This window comes from Sapajus apella, unplaced genomic scaffold (assembly GCF_009761245.1).
Source record: "Sapajus apella isolate SASKATOON/1434 unplaced genomic scaffold, GSC_monkey_1.0 scaffold6886, whole genome shotgun sequence".
Lineage (NCBI taxonomy): Eukaryota > Metazoa > Chordata > Mammalia > Primates > Cebidae > Sapajus > Sapajus apella.
Genome location: NW_022443810.1, coordinates 1,371 through 3,551, shown reverse-complemented (window position 1 = coordinate 3,551; position 2,181 = coordinate 1,371). Strand labels below are relative to the sequence as shown.

The following is a 2,181-nucleotide window of genomic DNA, read 5'->3' as shown; positions in this document are numbered from 1 at the left end:
ACAGGGCAGGCGGCAACCACGGGTCCGAGTTGCTTGAGGCCGGGCCCTGGGTGCTCCATCTTATGCTCCAGGAGCATGTGCTTCTGTGGCAGGAGCCCCACACAGGCCCCGAGAATGTTGATGCAGCTGCGGTGGCGGAAAAGCGCACTGATCATGGGGCTGCCCGCGGCGCCTTGAATAGGAAGCTGAGCAGCTACAGCATGGGGTGGAAGGTCTGCGGCTCGGGGTCAGGGTCAGTGCAGAAGCTCAGGCGCCGGCACAGCTCGGTCAGCAGCGCCAGGTCTAGTGTGATGGGTGCGGCCAGCAGCGAGTACTGGCACGTGTCGTGCACACCAGTGTGTTGGTCCCGCCCAGCGTTATCTCCGAGGTTTAATCACCCAGAGCGCTTGCTGTCGCCAAGGTACCCACGTACTTGATGACCACGCAGTGGTCGGGCTCCTTGCTGGGCCTATAGAGCACTGGGTTGCTCCCCACCATGTCGTCCTCCACGTTGCTCTTGGACACCTCCTTAGAGCAGAACTGCAAGGCGCTGACAGGTTCTGCCCGTCGTTGTTTCCCCGGTGGTTGTAACTCACGATGGACGTGGTCTTGAGGCCACAGGTGATGAGGAAGTCCATGAGCACGGACTTGACTTTGGTCTGGCCAGACTTGAAGTCACCTCCGCCCACGAAAACCCGGCGCTGACACGCGAGCTCAAGTGCTCCGGGCACCAGGGTGTTCTGTGGGGACCCACTGAGGAAGGCACAGCCCTCCCCGATGCCGGCGACGGGGAAGAGCTGGAGCGAGACACCTGCAGGCCGAGTGCAGTGGTGCGCAGCGGGTTCTGGGCCGTGTCCTTGAGGCCCGGAACCACCTCACAGAAACGCTCTGTGTTGCCCGTCCACAGCACGGTGACTTCGTCCGGCCCCGCGCTAGACGGGAAGTCTGGGATGTCCTTACGGATCTGCTCCAGCTGCTGCGGGCGCTAGCTCGGGGCAAGGTTGTCCAGGCCCCTGGTCTGGTTGGCCGCCATCAACTCGGGCATGTAGATGGAAGGTCCAGGCCGCAGGGCTTCCATGTGCAGCCACAGTTGCTCCTGTAGCTCCTAGCCCAGCACCTTCGCACGCCGAATCCCCTTGGCGAGGATGAGCAACGAGATGTCCCAGCTGTCATGGCCACGAATAATCTAGCATTTATGGTAATCCCGCTGAAAGTAAACTGTAAGGGCTTGAGTCAGTTCAACTGGGTGTCCTTATACAATCTGCGGGCAAGCTACTGAAGCTTCCTGGGCTTCCGTTTACTCATCTTTCTGATGGGAAGAGTAATACGTATTACACAGAGTTGTTCTGATGAAATGTGTTAATACATTCTAAATGTTTACAATAATATGTTAAATACGCAAACATGTAATAAGTATTATTTATTACCCCATATATATATTTTTAATCACATATTTCATGTTATACCTAAGGCCTTTTTTTTTTTTTTTGAGATGGATTCTTGCCTTTTAACCGAGGCTGGGGTACAATGGCACAATCTTAGTTCACTGCAACCTCCACCTCCTGGGTGCAAGCGATCCTCGTGCCTCAGCCTCCTGAGTAGCTGGGATTACAAGCACGCCACCACACCCAGCTAATTTTTTGCATTGTATTTGAGATGGGGTTTCATCATGTTTGCCAGGCTGGTCTCGAACTCTTGACCTTGTCATCCACCTGCCTCGGCCTCCCGAAGTGCTGGGATTACAGGTATGAGCCACCCACCAGGCCACCTGAGTCCTTAGATGGAATACAAGTGTTAAAAAGTCATTTTTACTTCCTATTTTATGGTCAAAAGGCAGAAATTAGGTTTCCTATGACAATTCAGGCTGATTGTTTTGCACGATCTTTTTTTGGGGGGCTTGTGTAAGAGTCTTGCTGTGTCGCCCAGGCTGGAGTGCAGTGGCATGATCTCAGCTCACTGCAACTTCAGGCTCCCAGGTTCAAGTGATTCTGCTGACTCAGCCTCCTGAGTAGCTGGGATTACAGGCATGTGCCACCAGGCCTGTCTGGTTTTTGTATTTTTAGAGACGGGTTTTCATCAAGTTGGCCAGGATGGTCTCGAACGCCTGCCCTCAAGTGACCTGCCCTCTTCAGGCTCCCAAAGTACTTAGATTATAGATGTGAGCTTCTGTGCCCAGCTGAGAGGTCTGTTTTGCACATTTTT

At 54.1% G+C, this 2,181-nt stretch overlaps 1 pseudogene; it reads right to left on the bottom strand.

The window, feature by feature from the left end:
* Positions 1–5: 5 nt before the first annotated feature.
* Positions 6–1,165, bottom strand: LOC116548083 (annotated as a pseudogene).
* Positions 1,166–2,181: the final 1,016 nt, after the last annotated feature.